This window comes from Oncorhynchus masou, chromosome 15 (genome assembly GCF_036934945.1).
Source record: "Oncorhynchus masou masou isolate Uvic2021 chromosome 15, UVic_Omas_1.1, whole genome shotgun sequence".
In the NCBI taxonomy this organism is placed as follows: domain Eukaryota; kingdom Metazoa; phylum Chordata; class Actinopteri; order Salmoniformes; family Salmonidae; genus Oncorhynchus; species Oncorhynchus masou.
The window spans coordinates 44,231,490-44,254,858 of NC_088226.1; the positions used below are offsets into that span (position 1 = coordinate 44,231,490).

The 23,369-nt window shown below is 42.7% G+C and overlaps 2 long non-coding RNA genes across 2 annotated transcripts in view; one reads left to right on the top strand and one right to left on the bottom strand.

The window, feature by feature from the left end:
* LOC135555106 (uncharacterized) overlaps positions 1-23,369 on the bottom strand; it is a 48,387-nt gene that overhangs the window by 15,725 nt on the left and 9,293 nt on the right. The window lies entirely within an intron of this gene.
* On the top strand, positions 17,183-18,899 carry LOC135555105 (uncharacterized). Its single transcript, XR_010457829.1, has 3 exons — positions 17,183-17,302; positions 17,425-17,531; positions 18,221-18,899. It is a non-coding gene; the product is annotated as an uncharacterized LOC135555105 (long non-coding RNA).

Here is a 23,369-nt window from a genome sequence, read left to right on the forward strand (position 1 = left end):
TTGTTTGTCTTTATTCATTTTGTTTCATTTCCTTTGACACTTAGGAAGTAGAGCCATAAAAAGGTTCCCCATACAACCACCAGTTAGAGCCACAATGCAGCTCATTTGGGGAAGAAATGTAATGATGTATTGCTTGAGTGTTGTGCGTTATGAACGTCTGCCCAAGTTACTGCCTAGCTCCACTAGCCGGTACAGCCGGATGACGTGTCATAACACAGAGCCACCGCCAGACCTCCCATGTCCTTTCTGGTGGTGAGCTGCAGCTTGCAGAAATCCTACCAGGTTAAACCACCAGGGGGGGCTGCTACGATGATCCACAAACCAGGACATCCAATGATCATTCTTATGGTGTATTGCAACATGCATAATCCTTCATGTCAGGTTACCATGGACCACACTCCTACAGATTCTACCTCTCACACCCAGAGGGGGAGAGATCGAATGGTATTGAGGTGGGGGGGGTTATGACACATCCCATCCATTGTAAATCTTAAGGCAGCAGACAAAACCCTTTGTCCTCTCAGTTTGGAGGACTGGAATGTATGATGGGCCTATGGAGAACATCCCTCAGAACAATAACATGCAATAAATGGACTTTCGGACAATATGTTTTGTCAGCCAAATGGTAGTAATGACGATAGGTGGAATATGAAAATGAATGCTATTAAAAGTTAAATGACGACGTTATAACGAAACCATTGTCACTTGAAGAGTTTTCACCATATGACCTGTTGTTTGCATACTGTACATTGTGTGGAACTTGTCAAGATGAAATGTAAAGTTAGTTGTCTAAATTGGATCTGAGTGAAATTCAGACCTTGCCTCGTAACTAGTTATGCCCAGGAACTTGCCCTAAAGGCGGAAATGCCCATTTCTGACATGAGTGTATAAAACATGTGAATTAAGAATTAACATGATGACTAAGTGACCACGAGCTGCAGCCAAGGTCCGATTTGATGTAACCACAAAACGCAACACGAGGTTGAAGAAGACAAAGGAACCTTTCAACAATATATGCTATGGATGAGTAGCTGTGTCTAAGAGGGTGAATTCAAGCAGGACCACCCGGTTATTCTCTTCAAGGAATTGTATATCTACACTGTTTTCATTCCCACACTGGAACCACCTACTGTGGGGAGAACAAGTATTTGATACACTGCCGATTTTGCAGGTTTTCCTACTGACAAAGCATGTAGAGGTCTGTAATTTTTATCATAGGTACACTTCAACTGTGAGAGGCGGAATCTAAAGCAAATATCCAGAAAATCACATTGTATGATTTTTAAGTAATTAATTTGCATTTTATTGCATGACATACTGTAAGTATTTGATACATCAGAAAAGCAGAACTTAATATTTGGTACATAAACCTTTGTTTGCAATTACAGAGATCATATGTTTCCTGTAGTTCTTAACCAGGTTTGCACACACTGCAGCAGGGATTTTGGCCCACTCCTCCATACAGACCTTCTCCAGATCCTTCAGCAATACGGACTTTCAACTCCCTCCAAATATTTTCTATGGGGTTGAGATCTGGAGACTGGCTAGGCCACTCCAGGACCTTGAAATGCTTCTTACGAAGCCACTCCTTCGTTGCCCGGGCGGTGTGTTTGGGATCATTGTCATGCTGAAAGACCCAGCCACGTTTCATCTTCAATGCCCTTGCTGATGGAAGGAGGTTTTCACTCAAAATCTCACGATACATGGCCCAATTCATTCTTTCCTTTACATGGATCAGTTATCCTGGTCCCTTTGCAGAAAAACAGCCCCAAAGCATGATGTTTCCACCCCCATGCTTCACAGTAGGTATGGTATTCTTTGGATGCAACTCAGCATTATTTGTCCTCCAAACACGACGAGGTAAGTTTTTGCCAAAACGTTATATTTTGGTTTCATCTGACCATATGACATTCTCCCAATCTTCTATTGGATCATCCCAATGCTCTCTAGCAAACTTCAGACGGGCCTGGACATGTACTGGCTTATAGAAAAAATAAGCAAACACGTTTGGTGTTTGCCAAAAGGCATGTGGGAGATTCTCCAAATATGCAAGAAGGTACTCTGGTAAGATGAGACAAATTTAGCTTTTTGGCCATCAAGGAAAACGCAATATCTGGCGCAAACCCAACACCTCTCATCAGCCCGACAACAATATCCCCCCAGTGAAGAATGGTGGTGGCAACATCATGCTGTGGGGATGTTTTCATCGGCAGGGATTGGGAAACAGGTCAGAATTGAAGGAATGATGGATGGCGCTAAATACAGGGGAATTCTTGTGGGAATCCTGTTTCAGTCTTCCAGAGATTTGAGACAGGGACAGAGGTTCACAGTCTAGCAGGACAATGACCCTAAAGCATACTGCTAAAGCAACACTTGAGTGGTTTAAGGGGGAATGTATTGGAATGGCCTATTCGAAGCCCAGACCTCAATTCAATTGAGAATCTGTGATATGATTTTAAAGATTGCTCTACACCAGCGGAACCCATCCAACTTGAAGGAGCTGGAGCAGTTTTGCCTTGAAGAATGGACAGAATCCCAGTGGCTAGATGTACCAAGCTTATAGAGACATACCCCAAGATACTTGAGGCTGTAATTGTTGCAAAAAGTGGCTCAAGAAAGTATTGACTTTGGGGGAGTGAATAGTTAGGCACGCTCAAGTTTTCAGTTTTTTTGTCTTATTTCTTGTTTTCTTTCACAATAAAAAATATTTTGCATATTCAAATTGGTAGGCATGTTGGGTAAAATCAAATGATACAAATGAGTCCAGGTTGTAAGGCAACAAAATAGGAAAAATGCCAAAGGGGGTGAATTCTTTTGCAAGCCACTGTACACGTTTATATTCAGACAAAGACATCTCGATGTTGTATACTTCTAAATATTGCAATCAGTTGTCCAATATTGACACTCCTTCATACCTCTTTGTGTGAACAACAACTAAGATGGAAGATGTCTCTCATCGAGGTATTTTATGAGACAACATAATAATAACTGACAACAGGTGGAGGAGAGGAACAACAAAACAGATCTCACCTGTACAAACAGGAAGGAGAACGAGGGCGAAAGGGAGAGCGAGAGAGAAAGAGACATATTTCCCTGGGATTACAAGGACCCCCAAATTATTTTAACAATAAACAAATATTGATAAGTTGCTGTATATGTTAGCTGTTAAGTGAAATACTGCATTGTGTAATCATCAGAGCAAATGTGTCACCTGTTGCGATAAGAAAAGGGCAACCAGTGGAGCACAAACACCAAAGTAAAAAAAATTATTTATTTATTTATTTGACCTTTATTTAACTATACAAGTCAGTTAAGAACAAATTCTTATTTTCAATGACGGCCTAGGAACAGTGGGTTAACTGCCTGTTCAGGGGCAGAACGACAGATTTGTACCTTGTCAGCATTGTAACAACACTACACATAATTAGTAATATAATATTTCAAACATATTTCTCTTTTGTGAGTTTAATGTAAACTATTAATTTGTGATTGTTTATTTCACTTGCTTTGGCAATGTAAAAATATGTTTCCCATGCCAGTAAAGCCCTTTTGAATTGAATTGAAAGAGACAGAGAGAGCGCGAAAGAGGTTGCATCTGTGCTGTCATAGGTAAAACAAAGCATGGGAAACATGAAGTCGCTACACTGTAGCTCATTTTACGTAGTTTAATTCTCTTCGACAGATCTTGTTCTTTACCTACCATCATGACTCTCCTCCTGCTGTAATTAGACTGATAACAGGCTCTGACTGCTTCAAACTGTTTCCTCTTTCTTCCCAATTACGTGCCCTGTGACATTTAAAGACATTTTAGCACTGATGGGTGTAACATCTCTGGTTAGATCAATGGTAGTCAGTGGCGGGCCGTGGCTTCATCTGGAGGTAATGCCACGCATTTATGTGGGGAGGCGAGTGAAGACCTTGCATGCGTCAGAGTGATGCACTGTGGCTCGGCGACCGGTGGGTGGGTGGAAAATACCATTCTGAATGAACACCCACCCACACACTGTCAGTTCAGTGGGGATAACGAAGACGAGAAGTCACACACACAGGGATTTCCTAATATGGGTTGTCTACTTCCTAAATTATTACATTATACTGACAGTGAGTATGGGTGATTTACTTCCTAAATATTGAATTCGTACTGACGGGGGATGGGGGGTGGCAGATAATACATGTTTTGGTCTGTTTTATGTCATGTTATATTTAAACGCCTAAATGCCATTCCTTGTTTGGGATAGATGTGAACTAAACTATACATACATTTTTTTATGTTATCAGGTATTTGTTATTTACAAAAACCGTGAGAGCAAAAGAGATAGGAGGGAGTGGAGAAGGAAGTCAGACACACATAGAACTGTCTTTGTGACATGCAAATTTAAGGTTGTCATTTAGTTTTATCGCCAGAGGAAGTATGATGATAGAGATACTATGCAATATAATAGGATGTGTACATAGTTTCCATTGGGGCTGATAAGAGACAAAGCTTCTGCTCCTCCTTATACTGGATTTATGAGAACAACAGTGTCCGACAGTCACTCAGCCCTCCCTGTGAATGCCTGTGGTAGACTTTAAACTCAGCAATATGTCATCATCATACAACGGTGTAAACTCCTTGCTTACATACATCAACAAGAACAAACTTAACATTCTAATCTGTGAACTGCTAAATAAACATGGAAATCGAATTGGACGTTAGAATTATGTGTAAAGTCTCCTAAATATGGACATAGCAATCACACACCTTATCTCATCCTATCACAAACAACGTGAATCAGTCTACACCAGAACTGCTAAACAAAACTCTTAATCTAAAATGTTAGTTCCATGACTTCCTGCAGGATCTTAACAAGTGTGTTACAATAATTAGCCATTAAAGATCAGACATGACCATACATTAATCTTTCTTACATGGTATTTTCCAGGCCGTCATTGTAAATAATAACTTTTTCTTAACTGACTTGCCTAGTTAAGTAAAGGTAAAATAAAAAAAAGTACAAAATCAGTGATGAGGGCATCAACGCCAAGGTGGTGGGGCAAAACCCGGATGACGCTGGGCCAATTGTGCGCCTCCCTATGGGACTACCAATCACAGCCAGTTGTGATACAGCCTGGATTCGAACCAGGATGTCTGTAGTGACGCCTCTTGCACTGAGATGCTGTTCCTTAGACCGCTGTGCCACTCGGGAGCCAGACTGTGCGTGATGAAGACCTTGAGGTAATTTTCTTGTTTGAAGAAATTATTTGGATTGTCTTTATGAGTCTCTCAACTACAATTTGCTTACAATTCACATGACTAACTGTATCCTTCCACTTACTGTAACTATTACATTGCATACCGAGAGCTTTCCGACTGCACAGTCACAAATGATTGGATGAGCAAGCGGCTGGATCCTTCATGATCATTAAGGGTGAGACAAGAAGGCTCGAATTTTGCTAATCCTGCAGTCTCATAAGGAAGATTTAACAGGGTCATTGTAAGCTGGACAAGGACTTTGATGCTGACACCCACTTCTACTTCATTACATAAGTTATGTTCTGAGAGGTAATTAAATATGGTATTGGATTTTTTTATGTGTTATAAGAGTGTACATTTGTGAGGATCAGTGAGGATTCTGCAGAAGCATGAGGGTTTCAGTCGCTTTTGAGAATAGCTGTCCTACGATGAGGCGTGTCAACCGACGCATGTCAACTGGACTGCACCATTGATGCAAACACACACTTGCGCGCACACACACACACTTGTACACTTTAGTTTTTCTCACAGATATTGCCTCCACATAAATTGTTTTATTTATTTCACTATTTGGTTGCATCTGCATGTTCATTTGAGAGGCAGAGTGTTAAGAGGGCCATGGAGCTAGCGAATTTCTCTGCTTCATCAGATGTAGATTGTGTTCAACTGTAATCATCTTCCGAGTAGGTAGGTTCAACCTAAAACATATCGTTGATATTTCGTGAACCATGTATCTATATAAATCAAATCATATACTGTATATATGTATTGAATCGTCTTGAAACGGAAAGGTGCAGTTCCCTATTAACATGTTTGCTTTTTATTTTGTATATAATGCCACTGTCGTGACTTTACTTTAATTAATATGAGGACTGTTATTTATCTAATCAACTATGTTAAATTGTTACCTGATTAAATTAATCATATGACAATTAACTCATTAGGAATTGGGGCACCATGAGAGTGGTTCTTTAAAGAGTTACCATCTGTCACGGCTGGCTGAAGGACTGGACCAAGGTGCAGCATGGTAGCGTACATTTTCTCTTTATTAAAAAATGACGCCGACAAAACGAAGATCAAAAACCAAACAGTGAAGCTTTGGGCTATGTGCCCTGAACAAAGACAAAGTTAACTTCCCACAAAACAGGTGAGGAAAAGGGTACCTAAGTATTTTTCTCAATCAGAGACAACGATAGACAGCTGCCTCTGATTGAGAACCACACCCAACCAAACACATAGAAATAGAAAATCATAGAACATAGACTGCCCACCCAAATCACACCCTGACCAAACCGTAATAGACACATAAAACGCTCTCTACGGTCAGGGCGTGACACCATCTCCCGAAATAAACTCTAAAGGTCTTTACCTATCACATCCATAAACAGTCCCTAGCAGACTGACAGCGATATGGTTGCTTGTTACAAAAGAAATGGGGGGGACAGAGAGGGACATTGGACTTGTTACAAAAGAAATGGGGGACAGAGAGGGACATGAAACTACTCTCAGTAATCCTATACCTTGCACATATACACCCATTTGAAGAAATCATATGTATTTACATGGAAAGGCCTTGGTTTTCGTGTATTTCCATCGGAACCAGGCCTTTTTGGAAAGGTTATTGGGCCTTTTGTGGCACGCTTGTAAGGCTCTAATTGTCCAAAAGGGGGTCCCAACCCGTCTTCTACTGTTGTTCATCTCTGCTGTCGTCCGGTATTCAGTGACTTGTTATGTAGTCCTGAACAGAACTACATAGTTAATTTCCCTTCCGTTCACTCCTGAAGCTGCCTCTTTGAAGATAGGCTAGCCAGCCGTGTCAATGGTTCCCATTGTGGTGATGAGCGTAGCGTACTACGGTGACTTGAGAAGAGTAGTAGAATGGTCCCACTTAAGTTCACTTTTCTAGATACTTTACTTAGGACAGCTAATCAGCCGTACCAGTGATTGTCCGGGATGTAACTATTGTCTCTACCTCGTGTTGAGATTTCAGAGTTCAAACCACTTTTTACGTGAGCTGCATCTTGACTCCTTTTTGGTGTGATATGTTAATTCCTAAACCATCATTTTATACAGTGCTTCAAAAGGAGCTGTTCGTGAGGAGCTGATACAACCCCACTCAAGGGGCGGTGACTACTTACTTGTAAAAAGTTCTAGAAACAATTTCCTCTTATAGTTTCTAAGATCACATCCCTCTCTTAACAAAAACACAACTTTGTACATGTGGTGTATATACTTTTCAAGTTACAGTATTTGCTTTAACATTTTTAATGACATCACAAAATAACAACCAAAATTACATTATTATTCTTTGGATCGTCTCTGACCATTCCCGCGTTCTATGTTAGAAATATTTCCAGTATTCGCTTTAGACTGTGAAACAAAGGCACATTCCTTTGTGAATTTGGAGAGGGAGATAGCTATATGTTCTAAACCTTGATTTGCAACAGGGTGTGAGCTGTCCATCCCACCAGCTCTCTTCTCCCCCTCTGTGGTGTGGATCTGGCTGAAGTTATTTATTGCAAAGCTGATCTGACCTATGTGGATCCTTACAGGACAGTCATGACATCATGATCACCAGCACACCGTTCTTATGCTCATCATGTCAAATTAATCTTTATAGTTGTAAATATATTTTCATAACTCTTGTTTTCTTAGTGACAGCTTGCATTTCTTATTGTCCTCTTAATCTTTAATTTCTGTGTATTTTCCAGGAGACTTCTCAATCGTCTTGTAAAAGAAGTCAAGGAAGAGTTTTGCTTTTTTTCCCATACTTGCTGCTGGTTCTTGCTTCCCTCTGAAAAAAACATCCACCTTCACATCTTACTACCACAAGATCACATTTTTGATTTATTTAACATGTATGCTTTTTATTTTGAATGTCTGTAATTCCACCATCATATTGGAACATCAGCACACAGTTCTCATGTCTCGCTCATCATGTCAAGTAAATCTCATCAATTTGTTATAGTTGCAAATATAATTTCATATAACTGTTTTGTTTTCTTAAAGCCTACATTTCGTATTGTCTTCTTGCTGTTTGGGATCTGCTTATTACTTTGTTAGAACTTATTCTTTGCTCAAAGCATACAGCTTTGTTTACTTATATAATAATAAAGTCAGACACACTTCAAACTCAATGGAGGTTTGAATGGATGCAAAGTACATACAGCTTTGTTTACTTATATAATAATAAAAAGTCAGACACACTGTATACTCAAATCATTTAATGCACATGTGTCAAACTCATTCAATGGAGGTTTGAGTTGCTGCTGGTTTTCGTCCTCCCTTGTGCTTGATTAATTAAGGTAACTAACTACTGAGGAACTCCCCTTACCTTGTTGGCTCTGTCTTATTTGAAAGGAAAAAAATAAATCCAGCAGACACTAGGCCCTCCATGGAATGAGTTTGTGCTTCTACACCTGCATTGCTTGCTGTTTGGGGTTTTAGGCTGGGTTTCTGTACAGCACTTTGAGATATCAGCTGATGTACGTAGGGCTATATAAATACATTTGATTTGATTTGATTTTGATTTGAGTTTCACACTCCTGATTTAATGGAAAGAACCAACATTTCAGCACCTTCTTCAGGGAGGGCTGAGGATGCCACATAGGCTGTGTTTACACAGGTAGCCCACTTCTGATTATTTTCCCACTAATTGGTATTTTGACCAATCAGATTAGCTCTTTGACAATAATTGGCCAACATATTATAAATCGGGCTGCCTGTATAAACACAGCCATAGCTGAACCTTGGCTGGAAATATACAGAATGTATGACTTTATTTTTGTTGGTGAACATCAATTTGGTGTTGTGGGGGGTGAACAATTTTCTTTTGGATAGCCTGTAATGTTTTTTTTCTCTCATACCCTGAAATAAAACCTGTTCACTCAAACATTTCACTGTCTATTAACCGGTTAACAACCTACTAATTAAGCATATGGCCATAAATTACATCATGGACTTGCTTTCTCCTCTGCAATATTCTGGAGATAAACTTAAAAGACACACACAATGCAGTTGTGTCTTCAGTCTTCAGTTCCACATTTCCACAGTTGGACATTATATCAGTAGAGATCCCTCAAGTCACGTAAATGGACAGCAAAAACAGATGCTTTGGGAGAAATTGCAGTACCATGGGTTAGTTATATAAATCTTTGATAGTAGTGTGACGTCGTTTTGAAGTAATCGCGAAAAAACAGGATTTTTTAAAGTGCATTTTTCACCCTGCCAGATCCTATTAGTTCTATTGAGCAGCGTGGCACAAACTCGCCTTCTGAACATTCTATTCCCGGTTTATTGTTCAACGTCACAATGCCTGCTTCGCTATTGTTGGCAATGAGCCCTGCTCACGTTGTTTTATAGTTAAAATGTAAACAAAAATAATATTGGAACACTGCAGTCTTCCAGTCTTTACAGTCTTCCCATTGTTTCCTATGGGGAAATTTAGGCATGTCTGTCTGTTTCGCCAAATATCTCGCAATGTGTATTCGGATGCCATTTTAATCATGGGAATCTCGTCATTCTAATTATGTAAGCCTGGGCAGCTAGATCAGTTGTCATCAAATGTTAGCCCCAAAATACTCTTTGCCCTTGGAACGCTGAGCTCCTCCCCATTGTTTTCCTTTGGAGAGGCATGCCGTTCAATTTCGGCAAATTGTCATCGATTGCTGGAGCAGAAATAGTCCAAAGTTTGTTCCCCCTACTTTTTCATTACGTAGACAAAAGCACAGTTGACACCATCGAGGTGCGGATGTTTACTTTCTACACAAGTTGTTTTTTCCCAGTTTCGTCCGACGAACAGATTTTAGTGGTAAAATGAAAAGGGATACATTTTTTATGGAATTTTAAGCATCACTCCAGTCAAAACAGGCTCTGCGAACGTTCGATTCCATTAATTTGCTATGGGCTCGCGCTAGTGTTCCAGTTTAGCCAACGTTCTTAAGCTGTTTTTCAGCCTTGGGTGAATTTTGACTTGTCCTATTGTCAAGCCTATGGATAGCCAGAGCGAATTTACAAAAACACCCGAATGTCCAGTGAGAAAGCACAACGACTATACCATTTAGCTAAGCTAAGAATGACGGGAATAATCAAGTCAATAAACGTTGGGTAGTTAGATAGCCTATAGTTAATATACTGTCAAGTTTGATGTATAACTACTAACGTTAGGTAGCTCGCTGACGTACCGGTACATACTGCTGTAATGATATGCTATGTGGTTCTTGTCAGGATTTGGCCAGGGTTGTTCCGGGTTTTGGTCAGTAGATGCCCCCATTGTGCTTTTTGTCCTTATGTTTTTCCCTTGATCCCCATTAATTATTTGCACCTGTGCCTCGTTTCCTCTAATTGTATTTAAACCCTTAGTTTCCCTCAGTTCTGTGCTCTGTGTTTGTATGTTAGCACCCTGCCCTAGTGTTCTGTGTACTCTTGTCGATTCCGGGTGACGCTCTTGTGGTATTCTGTTTTTTGTTTTTGTTTATTTTTTGTGAGTTTCTTTTGAGGCCTTTTTGTGCTTTTCCTACCACCTTTTGGATTTGCCATTTTTTGTATTTAAGGATTTTTCTTTATTAAATACACCGTCTTAAGTACTGCTGTGTCTGCCTCATCTTCTGGGTTCTGCTGACTATTCGTGGCTCAGTTGGTTAAGTGACTGTTTCTCACTCCGGAGACCCAGGTTTGAAACCGGGTCCTGACAGAAACACAGAGCCAAAAATGAACCCAGAGGCAGCCAGATCCCAGGACCTTTTTGCCACGCTGTCCCACCACCAGGAGACTGTCCAACGCCACGAAGCCGCCCTGGTTCAGCAAGAGGCCTTAATGGCTAGACATTCTCATCTTCTGTCGGAGATGCTGACTTCCATTAAGCAAATAACTGATCGACTTACCCCGGCAACAGTTCCCGTCCCAGTACCTCAGGTTCACGTACCCATGGCAGTTAACCCCCTGGCTGAACCTCGTCTTCCACCTCCCCAACGGTTCTCAGGTGATCCAAGTGCTTGTAAAGGGTTTCTCACTCAATGTTCTCTCTCCTTTGAGCTGCAACCCTCGTCGTTTCCCACCGACCGGTCTAAGATCGCATATATCATCACCCTGCTGTCGGAAAAAGCCCTGGCCTGGGCTACTGCTGTGTGGGATGCCCATAGTTCCTGCTGTGCCAGCTACTCTGCCTTTGCTGAGGAATTCAAACGAGTGTTTCAAGGCCCAAGCAGTGGTTCTGACTCAGCCAAACAGCTCCTGACTCTCCATCAAGGTTGGCGCAGCGTGACGGACTATGCCATCCAGTTCCGCACGGTGGCAGCAGCGAGTGGCTGGAACAACGAGGCGCTCACGGTGTGCTTTCTGAAAGGCCTTTCCGACACTATCCAAGATGAACTGGCCACTCGGGAACCACCGGACAATCTCGAGTCCCTGATCAAGTTGGCCTCACGCATTGACCAGCGTCTGAGAGAGAGAGAACTCAACCGTAGACCTCTAGCCCCTATCAGTCCCAGCTCCGAGTCCCCACCTTTATCATCGCTGGCTCCACCGGAACCCATGCAGATTGGACGCATCTCCCAGGCTGAGAGAGACCGCCGGATGAGGGAGCGACGCTGTCTATATTGCGGCAAACCGGGCCATTTCCGTTCCACGTGTCCCAGGCTCCAGGGAAACGCTCTGTCCCGTACAGACCGGGGGGAACAGTAACGGGAAACATAACCTCCGTCCAACTCCCGTCTGCTCATTCCAGTCACCCTCTCCTGGGACAACCACAAGCTTCACCTTCAAGCCTTGGTAGACTCTGGAGCCGCAGGTAACTTCATGGATGGTGTCTGGGCGAAGGAGAATGGCGTTCCCTCTGAACCTCTAAGTGACCCCATGAGGGTTACTACATTGGATGGAAGCCCTTTGGGATCTGGACTTGTCACTCATGTCACTACCTCCTTGCGACTTTCAGTTTCACAACACCAGGAATTGATGAACTTTAATTTGATCTCCTGTTCCGAGTTCCCTCTCGTCCTTGGATACCCCTGGCTTCACAGCCATAACCCTCACATCGACTGGTCTGTGGGCACTATCAAGCAGTGGGTTCCTACGTGCCAAGCTACTTGTATTTTCCAGAATTCCCGAGTTCTACTCCCGAGTCTTTAGAATCCATCGACCTGACCCGAGTTCCCGAGTGTTACCATGACCTCAAACTGGTGTTTAGCAAACAGAGGGCCACCATGCTACCACCCCATAGACCTTACGATTGCCCCATCGACCTGTTTCCGGGCACTTGCCCCCCAGGGGTTGGATCTTTTCCCTATCTCCACCCGAACGAGCTGCTATGGATACCTACATCAAGGACGCTCTGGAAGCAGGCCTCATGCGTCCATCCACCTCCCCGGCGGGAGCAGGGTTTTTCTTTGTGGCCAAGAAAGACGGTGGATTACGTCCTTGCATCGACTACCGGGGACTCAATGCCATAACCGTCCGTAACCATTACCCGCTACCCCTTATGGCCACAGCCTTCGAGCTGCTCCAGGAAGCAGTTGTTTTCACTAAGCTTGACCTGCGGAACGCATACCATCTTGTGCGGATCAGACCTGGTGACGAGTGGAAGACCGCTTTCAACACGCCTACTGGTCACTATGAATACTTGGTGATGCCCTTCGGCCTGACCAACGCCCCAGCGGTGTTCCAAGCGCTCATAAACGATGTGCTTAGGGATATGCTTAACATATTTGTGTTCGTTTACTTGGATGACATCCTCATCTTTTCGAGCTCCCTTCAAGAACACACTAAGCATGTCAGACAAGTACTCAAACGCCTCCTAGACAGCCATCTGTACGTTAAGCCGGAAAAATGTGAATTCCATTCATCCCGAGTACAATTCCTGGGATTTGTAGTGGAACCCGGTCGAGTCCAAATGGACCCTAGGAAGGTAGGGGCGGTAGCGGATTGGCCCACCCCCAAATCCGTTAAGGATGTTCAGCGTTTCCTGGGCTTCACAAACTTTTACCGCAAGTTCATCAAGAACTTCAGTTTGGTGGCAGCTCCTCTCTCAGCTTTAACCAAAGGTGGCAATGCAAGGTTTTTGTGGGGAAGAGAAGCTGAGACGGCCTTCCAAGGACTCAAGCAGCGTGTCCTCTCTGCTCCCATCCTGATACTACCGACTACGGATGAACCATTTGTGGTGGAGGTAGACGCATCAGAGGTTGGTGTTGGAGCTGTCCTGTCTCAGAGGGGTGAAGACAAGAAGCTTCATCCGTGCGCTTTCTTCTCACACCGGCCCTCCCCGACTGAGAGGAACTACGATGTGGGGGATCATGAACTCCTAGCGGTTAAGATGGCATTGAAGGAATGGAGACACTGGCTCGAGGGGGCTTCTCACCCGTTTCAAGTGCTTACGGACCACAAAAATCTGGAGTATATCCAGCAGGCGAAGCGATTGAACTCTAGACAAGCTAGATGGTCTCTTTTCTTCAATCGATTCCAGTTTATCCTCACCTATCGGCCCGGGTCGAAGAATCTCAAACCGGATGCCCTGTCCCGAGTCTACGCTCCTGCCATTCGAGATGACACGGACATGCCTGTCCTTCCTGCTGCTAAGATTGTGGCTCCGATCTCGTGGCAAGTTGAGGATACCGTGAGACGTGCTCAAGCTAGCGAACCGGACCCTAAAGGAGGCCCTGCCAATCGGTTGTTTGTCCCCAAGGCAGTGAGGACTCAGGTCCTTCTGTGGGGGCACTCCTCTCGCCTCACCTGTCATCCGGGCGTAGGTCGCACCTTGGAGTTCATCCAGCGTAAGTTCTGGTGGCCTACCATAAGAGAAGACGTTGCCACTTTCGTCAATGCCTGCCCCGTGTGCTGCCAGGGCAAATCTTCTCACCTCCGCCCTCAAGGACTCCTTCACCCTTTACCTGTTCCCCACAGACCCTGGTCCCATATCTCATTGGACTTTATTACTGGACTTCCTCCATCCCATGGCAATACTACTATCCTAGTCATAATCGACAGGTTTTCAAAGGCGGCCAGGTTCGTCCCTCTGACTAAGTTACCTTCTGCCAAGGAAACGGCTGAGTTGGTAATTAATCATGTGTTCCGAGTCTTCGGCATTCCTCAAGATGTGGTTTCTGACAGAGGTCCCCAGTTCGCCTCAAGGTTTTGGAAGGCCTTCTGCCAACTCATGGGGGCTTCTGCCAGTCTATCTTCAGGGTACCATCCGGAGTCCAACGGCCAAACAGAGAGGATGAATCAAGAGCTGGAAACCACCCTCTGATGTATGACTCGTGACAACCCGTCCACATGGTCATCCTTTATTGTTTGGGCCGAATACGCGCACAACACCTTGCGCTCCTCCTCCACTGGTATGTCCCCGCACGAGTGTCAGTTTGGCTATGCTCCTCCATTGTTCCCGGACCAGGAGGCAGAAGTCAGAGTGCCTTCAGCCTTGAAGTTCGTCAGACGCTGTCGGCTTATGTGGAGGAAGACCCGTCTTAATCTTATGCGTTCCTCACAGAGGTATCAACAACAAGCCAACAGACGTCGCCGTCCCGGGCCTACCCTGCGCCCCGGCCAGAGAGTCTGGCTCTCCACAAGAGACTTACCTCTACGGGTGGAGTCTCGCAAGCTGTCCCAAAAATACATCGGTCCCTTCAAGGTTGCCAGGAGAGTTAACCCAGTTTCTTATCGCCTACACTTACCCAGATCCCTTAAGATTAATCCCACATTTCATGTTTCATTGTTAAAACCTGTTGTTTTTCTCCCCTTGTCCCGGCAGACAGACCTCCCCTCCGCCTCGTGTCATTGGAGGCCAGCCGGCTTATACCGTCCACCGGATACTGGATTCCCGCCGGGTGCAGCGGTCCTGGCAGTATCTGGTGGACTGGGAAGGCTACGGTCCTGAGGAGCGCTCCTGGGTTCCTGCCAAAGACATCCTGGACCCTGACCTCATTCGTCAGTTCAGGGTCCTCCACCCTGAGAGCTGGTAGGAACGTCAGGAGCCGTTCCTAGGGGGGATTCTGTCAGGATTTGGCCAGGGTTGTTCCGGGTTTTGGTCAGTAGATGCCCCCATTGTGCTTTTTGTCCTTATGTTTTTTCCCTTGATCCCCATTATTTATTTGCACCTGTGCCTCGTTTCTCTAATTGTATTTAAACCCTTAGTTTCCCTCAGTTCTGTGCTCTGTGTTTGTATGTTAGCACCCTGCCCTAGTGTTCTGTGTACTCTTGTCGATTCCGGGTGACGCTCTTGTGGTATTCTGTTTTTTGTTTATTTTTGTGAGTTTCTTTTGAGGCCTTTTTGTGCTTTTCCTACCACCTTTTGGATTTGCCATTTTTTGTATTTAAGGATTTTTCTTTATTAAATACACCGTCTTAAGTACTGCTGTGTCTGCCTCATCTTCTGGGTTCTGCTGACTATTCGTGGCTCAGTTGGTTAAGTGACTGTTTCTCACTCCGGAGACCCAGGTTCGAAACCGGGTCCTGACAGTTCTTGAGGACAGCGTAGCTAACAAATTTTCAGCCAACATAACGTGTAAGGTAACTTATTTGAAAAGTCATTACTTTATGACATTGAGTAGCAAGCTACCCCTTGGTCGTTAGGGCAAATCTGATCTGTGATAGTTTTTTTTCACACCTAGCTCAGCTATTAGACTATTCTGTAGTAAAGGTTGAATAGTCTATTGTTCAGCTATTAGCCCCGCTCCCCAACTAGTAAAACCAAATGCATGCTTTTCAACCGTTCGCTGCCTGCACCCGCACGCCTGACTAGCATCACCACCCTGGATGGTTCCGACCTTGAATATGTGGACATCTATAAGTACCTAGGTGTCTGGCTAGACTGTAAACTCTCCTTCCAGACTCATATCAAACATCTCCAATCGAAAATCAAATCTAGAGTCGGCTTTCTATTCCGCAACAAAGCCTCCTTCACTCACGCCGCCAAACTTACCCTAGTAAAACTGACTATTCTACCAATCCTCGACTTCGGCGATGCCATCTACAAAATTGCCTCCAACACTCTACTCAGCAAACTGGATGCAGTTTATCACAGTGCCATCCGTTTTGTCAATAAAGCACCTTATACCACCCACCACTGCGACCTGTATGCTCTAGTCGGCTGGCCCTCGCTACATATTCATCGCCAGACCCACTAGCTCCAGGTCATCTACAAGTCCATGCTAGGTAAAGCTCCGCCTTATCTCAGTTCACGATGGCAACACCCACCCGTAGCACGCGTATCTCACTGATCATCCCTAAAGCCAAGACCTCATTTGGCCGCCTTTCGTTCCAGTTCTCTGCTGCCTGTGACTGGAACGAATTGCAAAAATCGCTGAAGTTGGAGACTCATCTCCCTCACCAACTTCAAACATCTGCTATCTGAGCAGCTAACCGATCGCTGCAGCTGTACATAGTCTATCGGTAAATGGCCCACCCATTTTTACCTACCTCATCCCCATACTGTTTTTATTTATTTACTTTTCTGCTCTTTTGCACACCAGTATCTCTACCTGTACATGACCATCTGATCATTTATCACTCCAGTGTTAATCTGCAAAACTGTAATTTTTCGCCTACCTCCTCATGCCTTTTGCACACAATGTATATAGACTTCCTTTTTTTCTACTGTGTTATTGACTTGTTAATTGTTTACTCCATGTGTAACTCTGTGTTGTCTGTTTACACTGCTATGCTTTATCTTGGCCAGGTCGCAGTTGCAAATGAGAACTTGTTCTCAACTAGCCTACCTGGTTAAATAAAGGTGAAATAAAAATAAAAAATAAAAAACTTGCAACAAATTGTGGTTCCCATCTCATTCCTTTCCCTCTTCCACGTGTCATCATTCTGCTCCTGAGTGGCTCGCTTGTGTTTGCGTGCTGGCAGGATTTGGCAGCATCTTCAGTTGTGCTTCAAGAATTCTGTATACAGTAGCACGTATGTATGAAGGTGTGGTTTTTCACAGTCAAATTGTTATATGCTATGGAGGTACATTTGTGTCTTTTTGTCGAAGCAAAACCTTTTTTGTTTTCAATGAAAAATAAATGTTCTGAAAGCAACTTTTTTCCGACACAAAGGAAGTCAAAGCAGACACCTACGAAGATGGCATCTCAGGTAAGCAGTATTAACGAATCCTAAAAATGACATTTGCTGCTTTGGATTGAACAGTCATATCTCAGTTATTGTTTTCATATCTATAAAAATTGAAAACGAAAAAAATATTTCTTTACTTTCAGAGAGTGAGCTGATCAAGGGGTCGAAAATGTAGATATTGCCAGATGTTCACTATCCTAGGAACAAGCCGTGGAAGCTTTATTGCTGGCAAAAGTGTCCATAACCAGAGGTAATTAAACTGCTCTGTGTTATTTTTCTCTCTTCCTCTGCGCCTGTCTTGTTGTACATGGAACCTGTCTCACATGCATTAATTTAAAAACCCTGAAACTGTCAGCAGCTAATTTTCAGATTTAAACCACATAACACTCAATTTTCACTGGACTATCAAACCCCTGTATCTGCCAAGTCATGATTTCCCTGGGGGTTAGCCTTGCAATAACCAAGTGGTGATACACATAGTCCTCTATATTTAAATGTTTCAGGTACACTCAGATAGGTGTCTGTGTCACATTGTCAGTAACCACTCACAGAGGCACACACAACTTGCATTTCTATAACATGGACCCACCTCAGTGTTCACTATTCATGGAGGAAGACCACAGGACCACAGAGAATAGGTCCCCCCACCCCAAAATATATTTTACCTTGCTCTGTTAGAGTGCAACGCTTATGGAGAGATATTTGGAGTGCTGTGACATGTCAGTACTACAACTTGCTGCACAGTCTTTTTTGTTTGTCCTCATGTGTATGCTTTTTAGTACTCTGTAGTACTCTGTAGTCACTTATGTGAAGGTCACCAGGTGAGACTACACACACATAGATTCCTGTTTAACAGAGTTTCTTTAACTACCTTATTTTCTCAATAAATGTCTCTCTCCTTCACTTCATCCCTCTACCCCTTCTCCCTTAATCATCTAGGTTATATCAGCTGTGTTGGTGAAGCCCTCCCACATCTGAACTGGCTAACACAGAGGGCACAGCATGATCATAGGTGAGGTCACTTGGTCGGGTCAACAGGAAGTATTGTTAAAGAGATGCTTTACATTGAAATACGGATAGAGCTGTAGTAGTCCCAGAGTTAATAATCCAAGGTAAGTTTTGCATTTCACCTCCTGATGATTATGATAACTGACCTTGTTAGGATAAAAAAAAGCTTAATCATGCTCTCTCTCTATCCATCTGTCTTTCGTCTACAGGTATGTTTTGATGTGAGAGAGGAAGCCAGGTATGTTTTGATGTGAGAGAGGAAGCCAGTCCCATCATCGCCACCTCACCCACTCTTACGATAACCTTCGGGCCGACTGGGAGCTCAAGGCTGGTTAAGAGACACTGCTAGAGACACTATGTAGTTGTGATGAACTGAGAGAATATTAGGGTAGCAGTGTAATTCATTAATCATATTATGTTTTCCCTTCTCCTCTGTTTTACCTCTTTCCTTTTCTGTCTTCAACACCTTTCTCCCCACCTCCCCTAATTCCTTTTTTTGTGCATTAAAGTACAGATTTAACTTGTATTTCTAATATAATATTACAACTATAATATTTCTAATGCATGTATTATGGATTTATACCACCTGGAATGAACTTTCAATAAAGTGTTTCACATGCTCCACTGGTTGAAATTAAGTATCTCATTGAAATACTACACCTATCCTGTGTCCTCGGATTAATGCAGATGAAGAGAGTTAGATATGCATAGGAAGTGTAGTGTAATGCTTTTTTCTGTATATATGAATTCCAAATCAGCCTTCACTTAAATCATGTTCCTAGTCAATTGCATAGTTACAATGTGTAATTGTTGATGTCCCAGGAGCGGTAAACACTGTTGAAGTGTATACTTGTATTACATACATGCAGACACAGCCTCATTACAATTTCATTTCATAACACTAGCTAGCTAGCTGGCTAATGTTAGCTAGTCAGCTAACGTGATAAATCATTTCATAAAATGATTTCATAAAATCACTTTATGACAAAAAAATATGCACAATCGTTTGTCTCTACATTAACTAACGTATTCCTCTCAATTGACATGTTTTTGTTTGACTCGTTATGCCGTTATAATTACTAACATTTGCTTCCACCATAATGTTTTGTCAGCCATCTTTGCTGAAGAAAGTCACCAGCGAAAGATGGCTCGCATCAAATTCATCATTGGAACCACTCGATATGATTGGTCATATAAAAACCTTGGGACCCAAATGCATAATGAGTGTTCTAACTCATTGAAAAAACCACTGTAGAAGCGTAAAAATAGTCATTGCTATTTTGTTAGAGTGAACGGTCATTCATGTGTAAAGTATTCACATTCCCATGAGCATAGTTTTCCAACTGTATGTACAATGTCTTTCCCGCTCTTTATCTGTCCCCACCCCTCTCCATTGTGTAACAAGCCGTCATATCAGGTTAGTCCACTAGGGTCTTTTCATTGTATTATGTTAGTAATCAATTCAACCTATACCGTGTGTGTTTATGTATTTCTGTGTTACTGTTTAGTTAGTAAATAAATAATTAAGCCAATGTGTGTATCGCTGAATCATCATGTAGACAAGGGTTCGTACAGATTAATGAGGTCAATGACATCAGAATGAGACTGATATGAGGTAATAATGATTAATGGATGACTGGTATGATAACGATATATTCTGATAAATTCTTAAGTTAATTCGGGAAATGGTAACTCATTAAACAAACTTTTTCCGTGGTGCCCCAAGTTACTAATTAGTTGATTGTTACATGATTAATGTAATCACTTAATAATAGTTAATTGATTTGATAAAATAACAGTCAGACACCAGTCTGTGGTCCTGATTGCTCTGGAGCAGGTTTTCATCAAGGATCTCTCTATACTTTGATCCGTTTATCTTTCCCTCAAACCTGACTAGTCTCCCAGTACCTGTTGCTGAAAAACATACCCACAGCATGATGCTGCCACCACTGTGCATCACAGTAGGGATGGTGCCAGGTTTACTCCAGATGTGACACTTGTCATTCAGGTCAAAGAGTTCAATCTTGGTTTAATCAGACCAGAGAATCTTGTTTCTCATGGTCTGAGAGTCTTTAGGTGCCTTTTGGCAAGCTCCAAGCAGGCTGTCATGTGCCTTTTACTGATTTGTGGCTTCCATCTGGCCACTCTACCATAAAGGTCTGATTGGAGGAGTGCTGCAGATGTGGTTGTCTTTCTGGAAGGTTTTTCCATGTCCACAAAGGAACTCTGGAGCTCTGTCAGTGTGATCATCGGGTTCTTAGTCAGCTTCCTGACCAAGGCCCTTCAACCCCGATTGCTCAGTTTGGCGGGGCTGCCAGCTCTAGGAAGAGTCTTGGTGGTTCCAGACTTCTTCAATTTAAAAATGATGGAGGCCGCTGTGTTTTTGGGGACCTTCAATGCTGCAAAAACTTTTTGGTACCCTTCCCCAGATCTGTGCCTCGACACTATCCTGTCTCAGAGCTCTACGGACAATTCCTTCGACCACGTGGCTTACTCTTTACTCTGACATGCACTGTCAACTGTGGGACCTTATATAGACTGTTGTGTGCCTTTCCACTGTCTGAATAATTATGTAAATAAGGTATTTCTGTATTTATTTACTTTTTAATTTGCAAAAATATATTTTTGCTTTGTCATTTTGTGGTACTGTGTGTAGATTGATGAGGGGAAACAAATGATGTAATCAATTTAATATAAGGCTGTAACGTAACAAAATGTGGAAAAAGTCAACGGGTCTGAATACTTTCCGAATCCACAGTAGGCACTGCCCATGTTATTCAATAATTAACCTCTTACATCTATGGGGGCGCTATTTCATTTTTGGATGAAAAACGTTCCCGTTTTAAACAAGATATTTTGTCACAAAAATATGCTCGACTATGCATATAATTGATAGCTTTCGAAAGAAAACACTCTGACGTGTCCAGAACTACCAAGATATTCTCTGTGCGTGCCCTAGAATGTGAGCTTCAGGCAAAACCAAGATGAGATGGCATCCAGGAAATGAGCAGGATTTTTGAGGCTCTGTTTTCCATTGTCTCCTTATATGGCTGTGAATGCGAGAGGAATGAGCCTGCCCTTTCTGTCGTTTCCCCAAGGTGTCTGCAGCATTGTGACGTATTTGTAGGCAGATCATTGGAAGATTTACCATAAGAGACCACATTTACCAGGTGTCCGCCCGGTGTCCTGCGCCGAAATTGGTGCGCAAAAGTCACCTGCCAGTATTTTTCCATGGGATACAGAGAGGAAAGCAAGCTTCCACAAACTGCATATCAATGAAGTGATATGTGAAAAAACACCTTGAGGATTGATTCGATATTATGTAGTTAATCCGGAAAAAGTTTTACGTTGTAGGTGACTGAATTTTCGGTTCGTTTCGGTAGCCAGACGCAATGTAGAAAACGGAACGATTTCTCCTACACACAGACGCTTTCAGGAAGAACAGCGCATTTGGTATGTAACTGAGAGTCTCCTCATTGAAAACATCAGAAGCTCTTCAAAGGTAAATGATTTTATTTATTTGGTTATCTGGTTTTTGTGAAAATGTTGCGTGCTAAATGCTACTCAAAATGCTATGCTAGCTTTGCATACTCTTACACAAATTAGTCAATTTCTATGGTTCAAAAGCATATTTTGAAAATCTGAGATGACAGTGTTGTTAAGAAAAGGCTAAGCTTGAGAGCAGACGCATTATTTTCATTTTATTTGCGATTTTCAGAAATCGTTAACGTTGCGTTATGCTAATGAGCCTGAGGCTTTAGTCACAAACCCGGATCCGGTATGGGGAGTTTCAAGAAGTTAAAAAGTAAATAAATACAGAAATACCTTATTTACATAAGTATTCAGACCCTTTGCTATGAGACTCGAAATTGAGCTCAGGTGCATCTTGTTTCCATTGATCAACATTGCGATGTTTCAACAACTTGATTGGAGTCCAGCTGTGGTAAATTCAACTGATTGGAACCTAAACAGTCTCACTCTCTAGATGCCTTCCACAAGAACTATATATTTCCTCCCCACCCTTTCTTCTAGAAAAAAAACAGTCTGTGTTTTCTCAACTGAAAACTTGAATCCCCACCTGAGGGACCACTGCTCAACTTTACTGATTGCTTCTTGAACTCTCCTGGCTGTATGGGTATTATTTCTTCCTCTCTTCCACAGTGCCCCGTCATCCGCAAACAGTGACCTCCCAATAGCAGGTCTCACCTGGGAGAATACACTGTCAATCATAATGGAGATCAACAAATGATTTCCAGAAATGAACAAAGAGTACCAGTCAACAGTTTGGACACACCTACTCATTCCAGGGTTTTTATTTATGTTAACTATTTTCTACATTGTAGAATAAAATAACACAAGTGGAATCATTTTTTATTTGAGATTCTTAAAAATAGCCACCATTTGCCTTGACAACTTTGCACACTCTTGCCATTCTCTCAACCAGCTTCATGAGGCAGTCACCTGGAATGCATTTCAATTCACAGGTGTGCCTTGTTAAAAGTTAATTTGTGGAATTTCTTTCCTTCTTAATTTGTTGTGTTGTGACAAGGTAGGGGTGGTATACAGAGGAAAGCCCTATTTGGTAAAATACCAGGTGTAACGGTTCCGTAACTACAGATGCTGGGAGATGAGAAGCAAGTACAGGACGAGGATTTAATAATAAATAGACATGAAACTTAACAAGACCAACGTCTGGAAAAGATAAACAAAACAGCATCAATGCAGACACGGGAACGAAACTAAGGAAGTGACATGTATATGGGAGGCATTCAATGACGTGATAGAGTCCAGGTGAGTCCGATGAAGCGCTGGTGCTGTCGCAAAAACCATCAATTGCAGATGCAAAAACCATCAAGCGCTATGATGAAACTGGCTCTCATGAGGACTGCCAGGAAAGGAAGACCTAGAGTTACCAGCCTCAGAAATCAGCAATTAACTGCACCTCAGATTACAGCCCAAATAAATGCTTCACAGAGTTCAAGTAACAGACATGTCAACATCAACTGTTCAAATTAAACTGCGTGAATTAGGCCTCATGGTCAAGTTGCTCAAAAGCGACCACTACTTAAGGACACCAATA